Genomic DNA, 22,254 nt, shown 5'->3' on the forward strand with positions numbered 1-22,254 from the left:
AAAACGCACAAAAATCCTAAAAACACAAGGTCATTGGCGTCTGAAAGATAATTTCATACTGGTTCTAGTGCAATTGGAATCACATCAATCGGAGGTACCAAACTATTTTTATTAGCAAAACAGTACACTGGCAGATTTCCATTTTTAATTTCTGTTTCACAAATTTCAAACAATTAAAAAGGGCGGAAACGTCTAAATAGCAAGACATACATGCACACAGCAAACAGATACAAACATTCAAGGCAGCACACTAGGGAACCACAAGCAATCATCACACCAGACATGGTACTCTAAGTACCCAGAAATTCCTAATGCGCGGGGTAGCTCAATCAAAGTGATTGAGTTTGTCCTATCCATCCTATAGGTTTGGGGCTGGTCGCGTATGTTGACGTCTTCATAACATTAGCATCAGCTTCAACTTGGATCCTTGTAGCAGTTGGTGGTGAAGGGGCCGGGTATTGAGTCGTTGATGTTGAGGCGGAGGAGAAGGCTGCGTAGAACTTCTAGTCTCGACATCCAGAAACATGAGGTCTTCGAAGAGGTAGCTGTTGAGGTGCTTCTGAAGTAGAGATCTTCTCGTGGCTGGCCTAAAAATAACTAGTCAAGAAATTGAGATCTTGATCCTTGACGACTGCGAAGGTGCGAGTCCAAAGAGGAACAAGGTCAGCTCTCTGACAGACTTCGGTGACAACCAAAGACATGATCCTTTATCCCTTTATGTGTACGGCTAAGTCGACATCCAATCTTCAACAGCTGTCGTTGGAGATACACGATTCTTCTCGAGGGATTGATCCATCTTTGAGTTTTGAGTCTCCGGTCTGAGTTGGGGACATCGTCTAACCATGTGGGTTTGAAGTGGATGAGACAATAGAGTAAGAATTTTCAAACATTTTAATAAAGCGGAGAGATAAGAATTTAGAAGTTTTGAAGAAATAAGAGGAGTAGAAGCTATGCTTCCTACTAAAGAAATAATTTGTTTCGAAAATAGTTTTTCCCAATTACTTGTCTCCTAACTAACATCCATGCTAACTAAGGTCTCCTACAGTCAGGATAGCTCTGATACCTGCTCTGTGGGGACCCCGGACTAGCTGTCCGAAATTCCTTGTTATGTATACAGTTCACGATCCCATGATCAGTGCGCCGTGAACACATAACCGAACTGATATCAAATTACACCATCCAATTACAAAGCGGAATAAGAAAATTACAACATGGTCACATGACCGATAATTACATAATAGCCTCGAAGGGCCTAACTAAACATCAGAGTAGCATCATCACTTCAGCAGCGCAGTACCCAAGTCATCTGCCATAACCCTACAGGCAACTGACTGGGAAGACGTTCCTAGCTCGCATAGACGTCGCCAACTCCTTCTTCATCTGTCGAACTCCTTCAAGTCTGGCCAAGTAAATAGCTAGGGACAAAGCCGTGAGTACATTTGGAATTGTACTCGCAAACCATTTACAAAGTAACATATCAAGGAGAACAAGGTACCGAAGACTAACTAGGAGATCAAGAGGAAATGACCACTTATATAACAAGAATATGTTATGTAGAAGAGAAGAAGTGTTTTAGTGGAGTTAGCATCTCAACTTCATGGGTGAAGGAGATGAGAGAATATATCTAAGACATCACTACTTGACTCAATTTAGGAAGATCTTTCACGACATAAACACTTAGGAAGGGTAGACCCCAATTTTTATCAATTCCTTTCCGACCACCTCATTGTGGTCAGCAACCATTTTTCCAGTACTCCGAGTACTCCAACACAAATCCCGTTTCTTTCCTTTGTCAAACATTTTCATAAACAAAACACATCAGGCTAAGCAACAGCCAATCCAACCGTCCATTACCGCGGACGCGGCTATTCGAATAGATTTAACTCTGCAGAGTTTGCACACTTTCCCCACAAGATCTGATAAATCCGCCGGGATCATCCCCGGGCCATCATACGAAAGTATGTCGGTATCGGATAACCAGTCGAAGCCTTTCGCCCATTCTAATTAGCAAGAGGTCCTACCCTATGGAGTATGTACCTCCCCGACAATGTGGCAGCTCACCTCCTTTTGAGCGTGGCTCCACCGCCAAGCCAGGAGACCCATAGTGTCTTCCGGACGGGTCAGCCCCGAAGGCCTCCCGTTATACTATTGTCCCAACCTCGACAACCCGGACTCGGGGGTATCCGTACCCTTGTATAGTTATGCGGTGCCTCATGCTAAAGAGAACGAACGTCGAGCTAAGCCCCGTGCCCATGTTGGAGTAATGTGGTTGCGCTAGTTTGTTGTCATGGGTGAGTACTTAGGCGCCAAAGTTTTCGTAATATCCCAACCACTTTCTCATTCCCATCATTTTTACCAAATCCTTTCCTTTCTCAAATTCTCACTTGGGCATAACATTATACCCAAGGTTTTAACAAAAACTTTTACAACAAGGTAAAACCTTGAGGGTTTTCCCAACCTAAAGTTTATGTGTGAACTAAGATGTATAATAGCATAATGATTGCCATCATAACATGAAGGGGTGTCAAGGTCATCCATACTCCAATTGAGCATGAATGGAGATGATCAAAAAGTAGAGCAATTTTAATGATATTATCCCAAGTGTTTACTAGAATTAGGGTGTCAAAAGGTGGTGAAATGTGATTCACATACTTAGAGCAAGTATGCAATATATCGAGAGGGGACATTACACACTTGGTGGCAAGTATGTAAAAGAATCAAGTTAAGCAAACCGAAGGAGCCGCAAGAAATCAAGAGACCAAGGATAGAAAGATCTCAACCAAGAACATGGACAACAAAGAGTCAAAGTAAATGGCTTGCCTTGGCTTATTTGTCCCTGTACTTCTTCAACTCTATCAATATAAGAATCCCAACAATATAAATAAAATCCTTGTCCAATTCCACTTCTTCTTCTTCTCCGGAATTGTTCGCATCTAGCGCCGGAAAATATAAAAGGAACACAATCAATCACATTTCACCAAAAAAACAAACATACAACAACCATAACTAACCATGCAGCCAAGGTATAACATACTAAGGACTTATAGATACCACACGACAACTTTAAGAGTTTTAAATTTAGAAAACCCCATTTATTTACCTAGTAAAGGTATGAGAGTATCACAACTTAGCAATTGCCTCTCTCGGTTATCACCATGGTATAAACCAAACATCCCCTGGTACATAATATCATAAAGAGGACAAGAGCATTAGTTTGAAATCAAATACATTCACAAATCATTTTCAAACATTTTTGGAAAAGTAGAAAACAGTTTTCCTAACTTAGTTGGCTCACACAACACAACACCCAAAATAGGAAACAACCATATTCCACATCATTTGAAAACTTAAGCAAGACAATAGGGCTAATATTAAGTTGCAGAGGTTTTGTTTTGCAAGCATAAAACAAAGGTTGTCCATTTCTAATAAAAAGAGTTGGTCAAGGGTTTTAAATAAACCAACGAGTTTTGGTCCAACAATGCATGTCACACATATACCTTACTAACAGTAACGAATATGCATGAACAGAGACTAATAATATTGTTCCTAGATGGCCAGTACTAATACAAGACTAACCCAGTTGGAATCACCCAAAAATATTAAACCTACAATTTTAGGAATTTCTTTGAATCTGACTGTACAGAAAACAAGATCTGTAAGCCATAAATCGTAGAAAAATCATAAAAATATGAGACCACTGGCATTTGAAAGATATTTAAACATAGATGCACACACAATTGGATTTGGGTTCAAATTATTTCTGAAACTCTCACAAATAGATTGACAAGATTACTGCATGTCTATACCATTTGCTTTACCTTTGGAGTTACAGAACAGATAAATGTTTGAAACTTGTTTGAGAAGATTAAGAAAACATTCAGTAGTCCTATAGAACTGGAATCACTCAATTTGGTTCAAATATGGATTTTTGGTGATTTAAAAGCTAACAGCCATGTCTGCAGAACACACAGAACAAGTTTAATTCACCACAAATCGTACATCAATCACAAAAATATGAGGTCAGCTGCATCTGAAACGTATTGAATAGGTGGTTCTTACCCAATTTGTTTCACTCAAAGATTCGTTCCCAAGCTCCTGGTTTAATTCGACAAAGTCAGATCTGACCAGATCTTGACCTGTGAACCATTTCAGTTTCAGGAGGTCAATCGAAGTGAAACCACCGCCAAAAAGAAGGTATTGAAGAGGGCTTTCACCTACAGTTGAGTTTGCTCAAAAAGGTTTCGTAAAACGGAACAAATCTAGCAAACAGTGAATCTGCATGTTTACAGAACTTTATTTACCACGGACAATCCGTAACGAATTTGAGTATGAGACCAACGCCAAGTTGTAGATCTTTTCCGTATCTATCTGCAGAACTTTGAATCACTCGATTTGGATCTGCGCACGAGATTTGGTGGATTTTACAAGTTCGTACCAGAATCTGAAACAGCAAGATAGCAGAAATTACTGCAAGGATTTGGACGAACTTTGCTCAAGAACTTCAGATCTGAGGATAGCTCAAGCTTCTCCATGCTTGGACCAACATGCACCTGCATCAAGATCCAATCTTAGCAATGGAGGAAGAAGAAGAGGAGATTAAACCATCTAGGGTTGGGGAGAAGATGGAGAGGGAGGCTCTCATGGTGAGGATGAGCTTGAGGGAGGAGGGGAGCTGCATCTTGGATGATTTCCATGGCCATGGCCGGCCATGGTAGCTAGGAGGAGCAGCAGCTCGTGGAGAAGAGGTAGGAGAGGGATAGGAGTGAGTGGAGGAAGGAGTGGGGAGTGAAAAATGAGAGCAAAGGGAGGTGGAGTGGCCGGCCAAGTGAGCTTTATAGAGGGAGAGAGGGTTGGCTGCCTCCTTTTTGATTGGCTAGGATGGGTGGCTGCCCATTTAATTGTTGGGGTAGTTGAGTGGCAAGTCTTGCAAGAGAAGAAAGTGAGGAGGAAAGTGGCTGGCCGAAATTGCCATGCCAACATAATTGGCCGGCTCCATTCTTGCCAAATACAAGTGAACAATGTGAGGGAGAGGCACAACATCCATGTGAATAGATATGTGCATGATATTGAGGAGAAAATGTCAAAGAGTGACTTTGATGATGATAAAAATAGGAGTAGATACATATAGATAGAAAGGAGTATGAAGGTGACATGTGCCATGAGAATAATCTCCACCACTTTGGTTGAGACCACTTATGATGAAGATAGTTCCCAAGGTATATTTGATGATTAGTAGCTTTTATAAGAATTCAATTTTGGAAGGATTGGGATGGACCACATGCAACAATGCATGTGCATGTCAAGGTAAATGGGTTGGTGATGGTGGTTTAGACAAAGGTAGAGCAAGATTAAGAGAGATGGTGAGTGAAGTAACCATATACTCACAATGAAGAATATGGGGACTTAAATCATGAATTCATGAGGTCAAGGTAATGATGGAAAAGAATATAAATTGCTCTACAAATGAGAGGTCAATAGGGAGTGAGTTGAAAGTATCAAATGATCATCCATTTCATCCAGAATTGGAGGATGGAGGGAATACAATGTGGTGGATCAGAGATGTGCATAAGATGTGCAAGAGTTGTCATTTGAAAAAGATCTTGTTTGAAAAGTATTTGAAACACCTCAATTGTCTAGGGACAATTGGGAATGAACTCAAGTGGAATGAAGTTTGAAAGTGTTGAGATAAAACTAGTTGGAACATAGGGGTTCAAAATATTCTACTTACTTTCTCAAGTAAGGTAGAGTTTTTTCTCAAAGGTAAAAAAAATCAAGAGGGAAACAAGAAATGGTATAGGTACCATAAACAAGTTTTTTGTTAAAACAAAGAAAAATAGAGATAATGTTTTATAAATCAATACTTGGTACAAATGGGATGAAAAACAAAACCCATTTCAGTTCCTTGTTTTCTTTGAAGAGAAATCTTGGAAAGTTTTAATAAAACTAGAAGTAGTTTTGTGATCAAAACTAGAGAAGGAAAACTGTAGGATTTTTGAGGAGGGAAAATAATTTAGGGAGGAGTGTACTCAAGGGTAGATGGTGGCTACAAAATGTATCCATCATTCCCACTCTTGGTTTTGTGAAGATTAAACATGAATAAAACAAGAGGTAAAAGTGAAGGAAGTGATCTAGAGTTGAATCATTGGATAGGGTATAAGATCAAGTTGAATATATGTGATGCAAGGGTAGAATGAGACATGCAGGATGTGGAAATTGTAGAGGGAGATGCACAGATGAGATCCATGCATTGAGATCACCAAGTTGTGAATTAAGGATGATTGAGCTATCTTGTACCACAAAGAGAAAAATCAAGATGGCACACCCATGTTGTCATCAGGAGAGAGGTTTGATGTAGTAAGAAGGAAAACAATTCTTCCTAAGCCACACATGTGTTTTATTTGGTGAGTTGCTTGTTTAACCACTAGGGGTGTCGTTCTATGAGGTAGATCAAGACAAAATTCAACAAGCAAATCAAGACAATTCATCTACCAACAGATCAAGGCAATTCACCTTAATTAGTCTATAGAAAAAGTTTTTGTTCCCCCTGATTTTTGAAATAAGGACAACTAATCAAGGTTGAAAAAGTTGGGGTGTTACACTTTATCTCTTATTAAGTTGCTTGTTGTGCGATAACCATGTTTCTGGGGACGCCATCAACTACTCTTTGTTGAATTTCATGTGAGTTGCTATGCATGTTCGTCTTGTCTGAAGTAAGAGCGATCTACCACCTTATGGTTAAGCATGCATATTGTTAGAGAAGAACATTGGGCCGCTAACTAAAGCCATGATCCATGGTGGAAGTTTCAGTTTTGGACATATATCCTCAATCTCATATGAGAAAATTATTAATTGTTGTTACATGCTTATGCATAAAAGAGGAGTCCATTATCTGTTGTCTATGTTGTCCCGGTATGGATGTCTAAGTTGAGAATAATCAATAGCGAGAAATCCAATGCGAGCTTTCTCCTTAGACCTTTGTACAGGCGGCATAGAGGTACCCCATTGTGACACTTGGTTAAAACATGTGCATTGCGATGATCCGGTAGTCCAAGCTAATTAGGATAAGGTGCGGACACTATTAGTATACTATGCATGAGGCTTGCAACTTGTAAGATATAATTTACATGATACATATGCTTTATTACTACCGTTGACAAAATTGTTTCATGTTTTCAAAATCAAAGCTCTAGCACAAATATAGCAATCGATGCTTTTCCTCTATGGAGGACTATTCTTTTACTTTCATTGTTGAGTCAGTTCACCTATTTCTCTCCACCTCAAGAAGCAAACACTTGTGTGAACTGTGCATTGATTCCTACATACTTGCATATTGCACTTATTATATTACTCTATGTTGACAATATCCATGAGATATACATGTTACAAGTTGAAAGCAACCGCTGAAACTTAATTTTCTTTTGTGTTGCTTCAATGCTTTTACTATGAATTATTGCTTTATGAGTTAACTCTTATGCAAGACTTATTGATGCTTGTCTTGAAGTGCTATTCATGAAAAGTCTTTGCTTTATGATTCACTTGTTTACTCATGTCATATACATTGTTTTTATCGCTGCATTCACTACATATGCTTTACAAATAGTATGATCAAGGTTATGATGGCATGTCACTCCAGAAATTATCTGTGTTATCGTTTTACCTGCTCGGGACGAGCAGAACTAAGCTTGGGGATGCTGATACGTCTCTGACGTATCGATAATTTCTTATGTTCCATGCCACATTATTGATGTTATCTACATGTTTTATGCACACTTTATGTCATATTCGTGCATTTTCTGGAACTAACCTATTAACAAGATGCCGAAGTGCCGATTCTTTGTTTCTCGCATTTTTGGTTTCAGAAATCCTAGTAACGAAATATTCTCGGAATTGGACGAAATCAACGCCCAGGGTCCTATTTTGCCACGAAGCTTCCAGAAGACCGAAGAGGAGACGAAGTGGGGCCACGAGGTGGCGACACCATAGGGCGGCGCGGCCCAAGCCCTGGCCGCGCCGACCTATGGTGTGGGCTCCTCGTGCCCCTTCCTGACCTGCCCTTCCGCCTACAAATAGCCTCCGTCGCGAAACCCCCAGTACCGAGAGCCACGATACGGAAAACTTTACTGAGACGCCGCCGCCGCCAATCCCATCTCGGGGGATTCTGGAGATCTCCTCCGGGACCCTGCCGGAGAGGGGATTCATCTCCCGGAGGACTCTACGCCGCCATGGTCGCCTCCGGAGTGATGTGTGAGTAGTCTACCCCTGGACTATGGGTCCATAGCAGTAGCTAGATGGTTGTCTTCTCCCATTGTGCTTCATTGTCGGATCCTGTGAGCTGCCTAACATGATCAAGATCATCTATCTGTAATTCTATATGTTGCGTTTGTTGGGATCCGATGAATAGAGAATACTTGTTATGTTGATTATCAAAGTTATGTCTATGTGTTGTTTATGATCTTGCATGCTCTCCGTTACTAGTAGATGCTCTGGCCAAGTAGATGCTTGGAACTCCAAGAGGGAGTATTTATGCTCGATAGTGGGTTCATGCCTCCATTGATATCTGGGACAGTGACAGAAAGTTCTAAGGTTGTGGATGTGCTGTTGCCACTAGGGATAAAACATTGGTGCTATGTTCAAGGATGTAGTTACTGATTACATTACGCGCAATACTTAATGCAATTGTCTGTTGTTAGCAACTTAATACTGGAGGGGGTTCGGATGATAACCTGAAGGTGGACTTTTTAGGCATAGATGCATGCTGGATAGCGGTATATGTACTTTGTCGTAATGCCCAATTAAATCTCACAATACTCATCATAATATGTATGTGCATGGTCATGCCCTCTTTATTTGTCAATTGCCCAACTGTAATTTGTTCACCCAACGTGATGTTTATCTTATGGGAGAGACACCTCAAGTGAACTGTGGACCCCGGTCCAATTCTCTTTACTGAAATACAATCTCTTGCAATCTTGTTCTCATCGTGCAAACAATCATCATCCACACTATACATCTAATCCTTTGTTACAGCAAGCCGGTGAGATTGACAACCTCACTGTTTCGTTGGGGCAAAGTACTTTGGTTGTGTTGTGCAGGTTCCACGTTGGCGCCGGAATCTCTGGTGTTGCGCCGCACTACATCCCGCCGCCATCAACCTTCAACGTGCTTCTTGGCTCCTCCTGGTTCGATAAACCTTGGTTTCTTTCTGAGGGAAAACTTGCTGCTGTGCGCATCATACCTTCCTCTTGGGGTTCCCAACGAACGTGTGAGTTACACGCCATCAGTAAGCACTTATCGCCGGCGTTTTCCAACTCGCCGGTGGTAACTGCCGTTATCCCCGGCGTTTTTCCCAAATCGCCAGCGGTACTGTCTTCCCACCGGCGGTTTAGCAATTCGCCGGGGGTAACCTGCTGCAGCGCTGGCGTTTTCATTTTCGCCAGGGGTAGATTTTAGGGGCGTCGGTGGTATTGATCACAGGATTAAAAAAATAAAACTCGAAATATACACCAGAATACACACATAATACACAGTATACACCAGAATACACGCAGAATACACAGAATACAAAGAATACACACAGAATACACCAGAATACACACAGAATACACAGTTATATAGAAAGTCCCAAATGTTCATTAGATGCATGCATTAATAACATAAGTTTAGATAGTAGATAGTTGACCATATGGTTCAAACATCACGACTCGAAGTAGCACATGTTACAGAAATACATATAAGTCCAGTGTCGATGACCTAGCTAAACAACAATGACATAATAAACTAGAGAGACGGTGGCGTCAAGCAGCATCACGATGAAAGGGGTCCTCCACATCTCCCTCCTCTGTCGCGCTCGAAAGTTGGCGTATCGAGCTTACGCCTCCTCCAAAGTGGTGTACCCCTTGTAACTGTTACCGCTGAAACGGTGGACCTGCCTCCTACAGTCTTCCCAGTCCTCGTAGACTCCAGGAACCCTGCCGTGGTAGACGACATAGTACGTCATCTATGCAAACACATAAAAAAGAAATGAAAGTTGTTAGTACATTAGTAGAGAGAGATATAACATAGAGTACTAGTGCAAAGAAAAAGCATGGAAATTACTTAAGTAATTTTATGACTAACATTTGCAAAGGAAAAAGTTTTTGAGTCAAGTCGGCTTCGGCGGGAAGGGACGGATGCCCTCGAGCGTGTTGAATGTTCTGTCGTCACATGCATCTTCTAATCGGCCTTCTATCTCGGCCTTCGAAAGTGTGGGACCATAGTGGAACAAGCCACCATTACCGCAGACATCCCTCCAGAGTATTGTGCAAATGGTCCGCTGGATGGCACGGAACTCGGCTCTCACATTTTCATCGGTGGTGTCCGACATGTTCACGAACATCCGCTGAAGACTGGATGGCAACAGGAGATCGTTCTGAGACCTTACAATCGACCTCATCTGTAGGATGGCAAACCAGGCCTCCATCCCATTGTCATGCGCCGATTGCTTGAGACAGGGGAACTTGGTTATGTGGTTGCACACATAGCAACCTTTCACTTTCTTCTCATGCCTGATTTTGTCGATGCCAACCTCGGCTATGAAGCCGCTGAGGGCTTTATAAAGTGTAGACTTAAGGTCGGTGAAGTCCTTGTCCGGATCAAGCCCGGAGTCGAGGTAACTGACATGTGAATGATACGGGTGAAAGAGGAGGAGGGTGCAGTACTTGAATCTGCGCAAAATGGAAATAAACCATCATACTCGATCGACTATGAAGGAAATTCATGAAAGAATGTAATAGAGGGTACTCTAGTAACCAAATACTTACTCGCGGAAATATGGTATGGCAAAGCATTTCTTATCCTTGTTTAACACCAAGAAATCCTTGATGTACTTCGCTAGAAATGCTTGTTCGTTCTGGACGACAGCTGGAGTCATGTAGAAGGGATCCATGATAGCGATGTCCGATGTGTTCTCCATGGCGATATCGTGCGCCATGCTGAGCGACAGGAGGCGGACCAAGTTTTGGTCGAGCTGTTGCATGTTCAAGAGCCTGAAGATTTCTTCATATCGAATGAACATCAAGTCCGCAGGGTATGTGGTGACAAAGCCAAAACCAGTGGGCACCTTGGCCGTCAAAACCGGGTACGAGGGATTTCTATCACGAAGAAGTAGGTCCTCCTTCATTAGAACGGCATCATGCAAGCTCCTCATATCCGGCGTCACCTGCTGGACAATGTGTGCCGGCAGCATAGGCTGGCCTAGGTGATGCATCTTCCTCCACGGGGTCGGCAACTTGTCATTAACCACTGTCTTGCTTGCGGCAACATCTCCGGACTTCTTCCGCTTCCTGACCTTCTTCTTACTGCAACTGGGAGTGGCGTTTTGTTTCATACCCTCCGTGGTCGCACCAAGGAGTGTCCTCGGGGTAAGCCCAACTCGGGGTGGAGCGGTGAAGGCGGTAGTGTCTTCCTGCTCGGGAGTTTCTTGTGAAAGGAACAACTTCTTCTTTAGCGTACGATCGGCGAGTGGCTTGTAAGGAGAAACCCCATCGCCCTCCATCTCAGCGATGAACGTATCGATTGGAGCTTGATCGATGTCCAACGCGTTGCCGTGCTGACTCTCGGGCTGACTGTCGGGCTGGCTATCGGGCCCAAAAGGACCACCAGCCGGTGGAGGACTCGGGGCAGCCATCGCATCCTGAGGAGTGACCATGCCATAGCTTGCCTCCGAACCTGAGGCGGCGGTGTTCAGCCGAATTAGGGCTTTCGGCCATAGAAGGATGTGATTCTTGAGGTCCCCGAGAGTGAGCGGGGTTTCCGTTTCTGGGGGTTGATAAGGAGGATGGAGGTCTTGGCATCCCGGTAATGACCGGTTCACGCGAACCCGGCTCACGCTATCATCCATCCTGACGCAGTGGAAAATCCGCTGTGTTGGCAGGATGACACTGCCGCTCGCTACAGCCTTCAACTTGTTGTCCACATTCAGTAGCAAGGTGCAAGGAGTCGCGTTCTCCTGTGAAAACATGTGTAGGTCAGAGAGGGGCGACGACAAAGTAACTAATTTGTAGAGCTTGAGAGACTAAATTAATTACCGTGAGGGCGTCGAGCTCGGCTCGCGTTGAAGGACCGAGGCCAGGCGTGCAGGTGACTGAGGGGCTAGTACAGTGGCCCCCCAGGTCCGACGAATCCTCTCTAGCGCCGACATTGCCGGCGGGTAGAGTCACCAAGTTGGGTGTGCATTGAGCGTGTCTAGTTGGAGGCCGGTTGTCCAAGTTGCTGGCGCCTAGGCTGATAACCGGCATCGGTCCCTTTTGGCCGCCGGCGAAGTAATTCTTCATCGACAACACAAGATCAGGGATGATTTCATTGACCCTGGTGGCCACCGCGTCATCGACCTTGCTAGCAACCTCGGCACTGACGCGTTGCTGAACCTCGGCACTGACTCGTTGCTGAACCTCGGCACTGACGCGTTGCTCCATGGTTGTTTCCAAGTCGGCCACCTTTTTCAGCAGAGCCTCATGCTCCCGGTCCTTCTGCGCCTGCCGCGACTCCTTAGTGCTTGCGGGCACGTCCAAGCCATAGTCGGCAAGCTTGCGACCTCCTCCAGCGCCGGGGACACGGTGGGGCTTGTCCAAAAGCGGCCGCGCCTTCACGGTGTTCAGACCCCTGATAAAAGGCGTGTCCCACAGGACTTTGCCCGTCGACGTCTGGGACGAGGAGCCAGCTGATTCGGCGGCTGCTTGTTCCGTCAACTGCTAGAAGTAACATGAACAATTTTAGAATGTAATGGACTTGGTGAGCAGTATCAAATTAATAAGCTGGTAAATTTCTTACCACTGCTTTCTCTAGTGCCATCACCTTCGCGTCGGCGACCAACTCAACTCCCACCACCACATCAGGTTTCGTGACACGTTTCCCACCCAATTCTCGATGGTATCGGGACCTGAGATATGCCTTGAAGAGTGGGTCTTTGTACTTGGCAAAAGGGGGCTCGAGGCCAGCATTTATGTAGGCCTGGTCCTCCTTGTCCCATACCGGCTGCTTGCCTTCGAAGCCACGGCAACCGAGATTGTGGTGACCGATGTTCTTATCCGCCAGCTTCTTCCCCCGGGTCGATTGTTGTTTGGTGTACTCGAGCTCCTCGTTTTCCAAGAATTTATTATACTGCTCCAGCGTCATCCGCGGGAAGTGGCGCTGGATCTCTTCCCAAGTATCATTGTCACCAAGCATCCCCCTCAGCATGGTTTTATAACCGCTGAGGTTCTTGGAGAACTTAGAGAGGGCTCGTCTGTTCACGATGTTATCCTTGGGATCCTCGTTCCTGTATTCCACAGGGAACTCATACCGTGCGTGCAGCCGCGCAAGGAGTTGGGCCTGCAGATGCTGCTTCTTCTTGGTTCGGAGTTTCGTCTCGTTGACGTCGACGACGTCCCGAAGGATTGCTCCCAGTTGGAGGCCGTACCCCTTCGCAACGTTCTTGGGCTCAGTAGGAAGACCGGTCTTGGCGTCCACCGCGGTGATTATGTCGCGAGTGGTGCCGACCCTGTTTGGGCGCCGCTGCTTCCGTTTCCTCTTGGCCTCGGAAGTAGTATCCGAGCTACCCCCGGCAACGCCAGTGTCGGTGGTCTCGTCGGCAGCGGCCCTCTCATCCTCACCATCGTTGTCCATCTCATCATCCCCCTCCTCCGAGGACCCGTCATCGCTGCCTGGAAGTTCCTCCAGCTGATCCGAGACCATGAGCCTGTAGTGCTCATCCAACTTCCGCTGAGAAGACCCGTCAACGTCTTCGTTGGGGTCTGCAGAAGACGACATCGCTAGCTATACCTTCTGTAAGTGCACAAGCTACTGTAAGTGCACAAGCTATTTTAAAAATATACTCGGAAATTCATATACTGTAACTATCACATGACAAATTCAGAAATTCATATACTGTAACTACTGAACCAAGTGCAGCACTTATTCGCTTCTCATTAGTTCTGCAACCATAACAACACTAGACAGTATAGGTAGTCTATTCTTATATAGTTACTTAGGGGTCAAAAAACAATGTGGAGCCAACCCTAGCAGTATCAATGTCCAGGAATTAAGAAAATCACTTGCATTACAACACATATTCTGTTAACACTACTAGGTGTAAATCCACGGCGAAAATTCGGCATGACCTTTGCTAAAAATGGTCATGCCAGAGTGCCAGAAATTCACCGGAACGGAAGTTAATCGACATTCCAGCGAAACATTGGCACTCAATGTACCTGCAGACACATATCTAGGCAACAAACTACATGCAGAGATACAGAATTTTCAATACATCTGGGCAACAAACTGCATGCCATGATCAAGCATACAGTGTTATCATTTCAAAGTTTCTTTTTGTAGCTGCAGAGACATATCTGGGCAACAAACTGCATGCAGAGATACATAATTTTCAATACATCTGGGCAACAAACTGCATGCCATGATCAAGCATATAGTGAACTAATTTCAAAGTTGCTTTTTATGTCCAGAAAATGCTACTATCAAAGTAGCTTCCAGTAATTATTAACATCAAGATTTTTAAAGTTTTATAACAACAACAACAGATCATGCTATGCTTTCTGGATAGTAAATAACAATCATGCTATGCTTTTTACCAAGTAATGAATTAATCAGGGATGGGGCTAAACTAATGCAATTACTATATACTATTATCTTGGGGCCTGACACTGCAGAATTAGTACAAACAGTCCAGAATAACACATGCCCTCTTTCTTCTCATACATACTGTATTTACAGCAGGCAAAAATGAGTTGTTTCTTGTGAAATCTTATGAAATTACATTTGAGTGCATATATGCTGCAATAGGGGCTGCTGTTTATCCTGGTAATGGATAAACAGTCAGAGCAAGTAACAACACCTAATCTTCCCAATTAAAATACACCTCCAGCTACTTGGAGGAGGAAGGCAAAGTCTGGGATCCTATCCATTCTCATAAACAATGCAGAAGAATCACAACTGATCAAGTCAGTGCTTGCATTATTTAACACATCTCTGCTCAACATTCGGCGAAAGAGTTGATCAATGTGCACATCATGTCTAAAGGGGCCTAACCACAAATCAAGCAAAAGAAAATTCATCTCCTGGAAAGAATAGTTTGGCACTGCTAATTGGCTATCTTTCCAAGAGACAATCATGCCAAAACAGCTCATGCAGATTTCAACCCAATTGTTGTATTTGTGTACAGATATTAGGGAACACAAGATTGGCACTATGACAGCTCAATTTGTGAGATGTATACATTTGCACAACAATGTAGCAGAATCGATCAGCATACAAGTAGACAACCTGAATCCTGATGCAAACTATAGAACTTCACAAACTGGTGATCAGGCACAAGATTCTTAGTTTCAATAGTTTGGCATGTCAAACATGCAGGTGCATTTGCTTCATTTATAATCCACTCATCATTAAAAAAAGGTTCAATAGAAAAGGAGGGTAGAGTGATGACATGAGAACTTTTGCCATGTTAACCATTCCTGTGCGATTCGATGTCCAGTTGAGTAGAGAGCTATCAAAGTTAAAACTTGATCATGGCGACAGAACCGCAGCAATTAACAATGAGCAGATGCGTAGTAGTAGGAGCAATGGAGGGGGTACGTACGGGCGGGGTGGTGGTAGAAGCGCAGCGAGGGAGTCGAAGCCCCGGCGGATGGGGAGGAGGAGATCCGGCGGGACGGGCACGCCTGCGACGAGGTACTTGTAGATGAGCGCCTGGTGCTCCAGCTCCTCGTACTGCGCCGCCGTGAAGGGATCCTCGGGGTCAACGGAGGGCGACGGGACGAGCTTCTGCGATGGCGGCCTCCTTCCTCCTGCTAGTGGCCGACGATGAGGAAGGAGGAGATGGTGAGGAAGGAGGAGAGGGGAACGACGGTAAGGGAGAGATGGAGGCAGGGGAGAGGGGCGCACCTGCGGTGGAGGGATCGACGGCGGCAGGGGGCAGCGATGGTGGTGGATCGACGATGGAGGCTGGGGAGCGATGGCGGCGGTGGGGGATTTTTTCATCGATTTGGCCGTGGAGGGGAGCGACGCGCACACGGCTAAGTCCCCTGGCGTTTTGGCGTAAACGCCGGCGGTAACTTCGCACTCACTAACATGTGGGCCATAGTTAGTTTCCGCCGGCGGAAAGGGCCTAATTCGCCGGGGGTATTTTTTTTCGTTCCCAGCTGGCGAGACGCCTTTAGTTGTATAAGCATGTTAATTAATCAAAACCGAGTCCTTAACACAGTGGTGCCACTCTCGATTGGCACGCCCTTGCATTCAGCCGGGACGTGTGCCGGGGCATTGCGGGCCGTCGCCCGAGGGACCAGGGCCCACACCAGCAGTCCTGGGAGCCTCCCGGGTCTACGTGTTGCCCGTCGCTGCTCGCCGGTGGGTTTTGGTAGGCAACAAGCTCTTGGAGACCCGCTAGAATGGTGAGAACTCTATGTTGGATTCGAATCTTTCCATGAATAATCATTTTCGCAGCGAGTCTTGGCTTTGAATGGACCAAAGAGTCAACCCTCAAAAGGACGGAGGCATATGATGAAGCGCGGAGTTCGATTGACGACCTCGTCGAGGCATGTCGTGGAATCGCCAAGTCTTTGTCCCTGAAGAGGGCCAAGACCACGGTGATCGACACCATGACCAAGCTCATGAAGCAGGTGCCGGAGCTCATCAAGGATTGGCAAAAATCTTCTGCTCGCGGAGTCGCCTCCCTCGTCTTGGCCACCTGCAAAGCGCACTTCCCCACCATGTAGTTCGCGGATATTGCGCGCAAAACTCCGAAGGGTGCCAACATGAGAGCCATTCTCGCGGAGACCCAAGGGTTCGATCGACTCTTTGTTGGACGAGTTAACCACTCGTTCTGGTACCACAAGTATGATCTCCCCAAGGGCTTCTCTGACGCGGAAATCGAAGAGGAAGGTGCTGTTGACTGCCAAAACCCACAGGCGGGCAGCGGCCTTGTCAACACTAGTAGAGCCGGGAAGAGCCTAGAGCTGCGGCTGGCTGAGACCCCTCCGAGCGACGGCCCGCAATGCTCTTCTGGTCACACGCGGCGATGCGAAGTGCAAGGGCGTGCCACCTGACCTATACCTGGTCAGGAAGGTGATGGGGATGCCTCGCTTAGTTCCTGCATGGCATACACGTAAACATTAAATACGAGCCTCGATCGGCTCTCAGGTTATCCTGTGAATCGGCTCAAAGAGCCGATCCACCCATGATTCGTACGGGGTGCACGAATACTTGGTGGTCCCGCTTGATCAAGATAAAGCTAATGAGATCTACGACGATTTAGGGTTTTCACCGCATAATCGGATCATCCTACTCCAGGTTGGGCCTCGCGGCCACGCACGGTGCTCGTAAGCCGATCCTAAACAAGGCCTAAAAACCAACATGACGTTGATCCTCGGAACATCCCGTTTAGGACTTGCGAACGCCACCCTACGTGCCACTGGATCCTCCCCCCCTTCGTAAGGCCTAACTATTGCAGATATTAAACTAATCCTTGTAGAACAAGGAGCAATCGTAACGGATCAGATCTACTAAATAATGATCAAGCGGGGTGCCGCCCCCACACCCGAGATAGGTGTGAGGGCGGCTAGATATGCAAGGGTTGCACTACGTAAGCATGCTTAAACGAAGAACAATGCTAACCCTAACATATCTATGATAACTACGTTGCTCGCCATCAAAAGCACTTCAGTACGAGCAACGCATGAACAACGTGGGGCTTGTGCTGCCTAGATCGCAAGATGCGATCTAGGCAGCATGTCGCTTACCTGATAGAAACCCTCGAGATGAAGGAGTTGGCGATGCGCCGAGATTGGTTTGTTTTGGGTTGAACGTGAGTTGTTGTTTATTCCATAAACCCTAGGTACATATTTATAGTCCAGGGGACTTTCTAACGTGGGAATACCCCACCGTGCACGATACAAACTCTAACTTTTGATCTAAGATAAAATCTACTATAATTAAAGATACACGGGCAATCTAGCCCAAATTCTCCGTGCAAGGCCGCTTCAGAGATCTTCCACGTGTAGTCTTCCAAGCCCATCTCTCTTACGGCCCACCTCTGGATTTGTCCAAAATCTGGTGATAACACATGCCCCCCTGGTTTTGGAAATAACATTTCCAAAAACATTATGCTTTCCTTTCGAAGGGTCATATCGTGGCAGAGCAGAGCCATTTGCAGCATCCATCATCATTACGCCCTGTCCTCTCAGCTTCTCTGCAAAATTTGACAGCTCTGACATCACCCCTTCGGAAATTGTAATGGCAGTGATTCCCACCAGGTTTCTCATTATTTAACCGTGCCGACTGATTAGTTGTCTTTATCCCCTTCCTCTGTTCCAGCCATCGGCACCCCAAAAAACCCTTCTGCGCACCATGTCTTCTTCTTCCTCTGCCTCGTCGGGACTTTCCTTCGAGTCCTTTTCTCCCGAGCCGATGCCAGCACCGAACCCACAAGAGGTCCATGCGGCCAACATCCGCCGCGCCATTGAGGCCGGGGAGGAGTCAGACCATGACTTCTCCATCTGGTCCGAGGACGACCAGTCCTCGTCAGACGGGGAGAGCAACCTCCGCTTCCTCGCCAACGGGGAATCGGAGGAGGAGAGCGATGACGATCGCTTCTCCTGGGATGACTTTACCTCCTCCGAGGTGAAGGAGGAGGAAGAGGAGGAGGAGGACTACGACGACAGCCCCTCCGACGAGCCGCCGGCCAAGCGCCATTGCCCCTGGCCAGGGAATCTCAGTGATTATGATAGCGACGATGACGACGACGACGTGGAGGACGAGGACAACGAAGGTCCTGCCGGCGGCTGCTACAGCAGCGACGACGAGCCCGCCGGGAGCAGCGCTGACAGCGCTGACGATGGTGACGACGAGGGCAGTGACGGCCTGTAGAATAGGACCTCTAGAACAGGATCAGCAACAATAGACAGGGCAATGTATCCCCTTACTACTCCCTTTTGAGAACAATCAGCTCTTCTATGTAAGAAATCTGGTTCATCAATGAAGAACTTTTCCCCAATTTGATTTTGCCGATTTCTTCTGAGTTTAATTGAGCCGATTCCCTCTTCTGCTGACCCCGCCGATCGTCACTTAGCCAATGCCCAAGGAGCCGATGACAACGCACCGGTATCTCAATGCCCCATCCCTTTGAGCTCTGGCGGACAACTAGGCAGATCGACGTTCTCACAAGAGCCCCAGAACCACTGTCGAAACGACTTGACCCTGAAGTCGATGCCACTGGGTTTCCAGCCCGATGAAATCTCAATCGGCTTCTTAAGAACAGTAAATTCTGCGCCATAAGTTGCCCCCCGAGCCTCTATCGAGGCGAGCATATCAGCGGACTAACCAAATGTGTCGCCATCGGTTCCCAAGTCATGATGCAAAACCAGCCGATTTCAGCAGAATCGGCTCTCCAAAGCAGAGAACCTTCAGGGTGAGCTGCCCCCCGAGCTTCTTCAGTTCTTGCTGGCTAGATTGGCTCCTTCCCTTCTAGATCCTCCTTGCCTCTAGAAGCGTCCTAGGATCGTCGCTGGATCAATTCAAACGCCGAAACTGCCGCTTCCGCAGGACAGGCATTACTTCTGTAGTGACGCTTTATGACCCTACTCTGTTCTCTTTCAGCAACCATTGCTCAGAACTAAACTGAGACGCAGAGCCAACCGATCTTAGCAAGCTCGGCCTTCTTGAAGCGGAGGACCTCTCGTGGCAAGTTGCCCCCCGAGCCTCAGCCAAGGTGGGAACAATGATGCGACCTCGTCCGAGAGTATTACCGTACGGGATCAATTAATTGACCACCTTTCCTCCGCTGACAATCTATACCGCCGATTCAGCAGGCTAATGATCTGGTGCTGAGTGGGTGCCCCCAACATAGTCCTGGGCTTGTTGCTGAGTCGTCTTGCACATTGAAACTGATAATTTTGTAACATCGGCACCATTCCTCAGGCCAGTTGTGATGCAGAGTTAGCCGATTCCAACGAAATCAGTCTCGTGTAGTAAAGGATCCTTCGGGGCAAGCTGCCCCCCGAGTCTCAGTCGGGCGAGGATAATCAGTGGGCCGACCACGTCGGTCGCCCTCGGCATCCAACCTGTAATGCAACATCAGCCGATTCCAATCAAGTATCGGCTCTTCGTCTCTGGCAGGCTGGGACACCTCCTGGAAGTGACAGCTACTAAGTCACCATCTTGGTCAAAACATCGCAGCCGATTGTTTCGTCATCGGCTGTTCTCCCAGTCTTAGGAAAGATATGCTTCCTCCGTTAGGCTCATTCTTACCCTGACTCGATGTTAATCAGGGCCACGACCCTCAAACCTGCGGTCCTGGTTCGGGAAGATGTCACATTCCTCGCTTGCTAATGCCGCTGATCTTGAAGACTTGCATATCGGCTGATTCATCCTTAAGTCAATGTCTGTACATCGGCTGTGTTCAAAAAATTTTGAATTTTCGGCCGATTTGAGTATCGGCCCCCATACTCCAATACCCATCGCCACAGGATGGGACACTTCTACTGCATATCCTCGTGTTTCATCCACTTGGGCGCCCCCCCGAGCCAATTCTGTCAAAAGAATTGATGATATCGGCTCTGTTGGATCATGTGTTGAACCCAGGTAGTATGGATGGTGAGGATATTCACGGCCGATTACTGGAATCGGCCTTCACGTTGTTTGCTCGGTGAAGGTTTTGTAATGTCCCTTCATAGACCCTTGGGGCCGATCACGAGGATCAGCCTCGCCAAGCTGCACATTGCTTTGCTTCAACTACATGGTCAGGCCAGTGGATAAAACTAGCTTAACCCTCCCCTTTGTCACATCGATGCGCTCGCAGTCGTCCAAGTTGATGCCTGAGAGGGGTTCTTGGCCTGCTGCTTCCCATGCGTTCATGCCAGCCGTTGAAACTTCGGCTGAGTCATCGGCCTGGACGACCTCTACCTCATCACCATCCCACTGTATTATGCACTGGTGCATCGTGGAGGGAATGCAGCAGTTGGCGTGGATCCAATCTCTCCCCAGCAACACAGCATAACTGCTCGTGCTATCGACGATGAAGAACGTTGTAGGGATAGTTTTTCTTCCTACGGTCAGATCCACGTTCAGAACTCCCTGTGCCTCAGACGCTTGGCCGTTGAAGTCGCTCAACGTCACGTTGGTCTTGATTAGATCCGAGCTAGAGCGTCCCAGCCGACGTAGCATAGAGTACGGCATGATGTTAACTGCCGCTCCGGTGTCCACCAGCATCTTATTTACAGGCCTCCCATCGATATATCCTCGTAAGTACAGGGCCTTCAGATGCCTGTAGCTCCTTTCCCGTGGCTTCTCAAAGATAACCGGCCGTGGGCCGCAATCAAGTTGTGCCACAGAAGTCTCATCTAATCCTGGAGTACTGAACTCCGAAGGGAGGATGAACACCATATTTGTGCCAGCCGATGTTTCATCATCGGCTTTTCTCTGTTCGGGACGCCACTCTTTTCTTTGTGGCCGACCTTCTTCGTCCAGGGTTCGTCGAATTTTGGCGGCCAGATCAGGCCGTGCCTTCCTTAGCGTGCGCAGGTATACTCTTTCAGCTTCCTCCAACCCACGCAGACGCTGAACCCTTCGCTTCTGGGAGCGGCTGAGCCCATCAGGGCACCACCTGGGCCGATGATATTTGCATTCTTCAGCATCGTCCTCTAGTTCCCCGAGGTCTTCTACCCGAGCGGACTCAGCATGCTTATCCCGAGACGGGAGAGGTCCCAGACGGCTGAACACGGATACGTTAGCGGCATCCTCCTTCCTTTGTTTGCATCCTGGGCAATTCTCGATTGTTGGTAATCGGCTCATTCCTGAGTCCCAGCAATGTTTGAAGAACGGACAGTCCCAGTGCCTATCCATGTCACCCTGCCCCCTTGACCTTCCTTCGGCGCGACGATCGTACCCGTCGTTGCTTTTGCCATGTTGGCGGTACCTTCTGACCTCGGCCTCAGACCGAAAATTCCTTTCATCATCTACGTCGTAGCGCCGACGTCGGTCGTGGCGTTGCTCGTACTTGTTGAGGAGGTGCTCGGAGAGTGGGCATTGATATCGCACGCTTCTTATCCCCTCCCTTGCCAGGTACCGCCTGTCCTCATCTTGGGGCCGGTCGCGTGGATTGGCCTTCTCTTTATTCTTGCCACGGGAGTGGCTGCTTTCTGTTTCGTCTTTGTCATGGCGGCTTGCAGGCCCTGCCATATTGACACCAAAGGAGAACTTTGGCTGAACTATGGAGTGGCTGAGATCCAC

At 46.8% G+C, this 22,254-nt stretch overlaps 1 long non-coding RNA gene across 1 annotated transcript; it reads right to left on the bottom strand.

Annotated features, from left to right (window-relative positions):
- Positions 1 to 1,129: 1,129 nt before the first annotated feature.
- On the bottom strand, positions 1,130 to 4,208 carry LOC127326895 (uncharacterized). The gene is made up of 4 exons (XR_007868177.2): positions 4,060 to 4,208; positions 3,101 to 3,176; positions 2,821 to 2,933; positions 1,130 to 1,399 (listed from the first exon to the last, which is right to left on the bottom strand). It is a non-coding gene; the product is annotated as an uncharacterized lncRNA (long non-coding RNA).
- Between the last annotated feature and the right edge of the window lie 18,046 nt (positions 4,209 to 22,254).

The sequence above is a fragment of the Lolium perenne genome, chromosome 4, assembly GCF_019359855.2.
Source record: "Lolium perenne isolate Kyuss_39 chromosome 4, Kyuss_2.0, whole genome shotgun sequence".
NCBI lineage: Eukaryota > Viridiplantae > Streptophyta > Magnoliopsida > Poales > Poaceae > Lolium > Lolium perenne.